This window comes from Plasmopara halstedii, assembly GCF_900000015.1.
Source record: "Plasmopara halstedii genome assembly, contig: Scaffold_289, whole genome shotgun sequence".
In the NCBI taxonomy this organism is placed as follows: Eukaryota; Oomycota; class Peronosporomycetes; order Peronosporales; family Peronosporaceae; genus Plasmopara; species Plasmopara halstedii.
This window is the reverse complement of record NW_020187210.1, coordinates 435,644-436,125: the sequence shown is the minus strand read 5'-3', so window position 1 is coordinate 436,125 and position 482 is coordinate 435,644.

The following is a 482-nucleotide window of genomic DNA, read 5'->3' as shown; positions in this document are numbered from 1 at the left end:
GTCATGATGTCTGCCAGCATGTCCAGCGTCGGGATGTACTCGAGAATAACTTGGCCGTCTTCAACCTTCTCGCGAACAAAATGATAGCGAATGTCGATGTGTTTTGTGCGCTTGTGAAACTCTGGGTTCTTGGCTAGCGCAATGGATCCCTGGTTGTCTTCATAAACCTTGACTGCTACGCCAGGGTCCATTTCACCAAATTCGCACAGAAATGTCTTCAGCCAAACTGCTTCTTGCGCTGCTTCTGAAAGCGCCATGTATTCAGCTTCAGTTGACGACAAGCCACCGTGCGCTTTTTCTTGCTTCGCCAGCTGATAACGCCGCCGCTCGTCATGAATGCGTACCCACTTGAGCTTCGTCTTGACTCCATATCGCCAGCCCAGTCCGCATCAGAATAGCCTTGAAGCTCGTGTTCGCAACTTGCTTGAAACTTGATGCCGAAATCCTTCGTACCTTGAATGTATCGAAAGACTCGCTTAAGT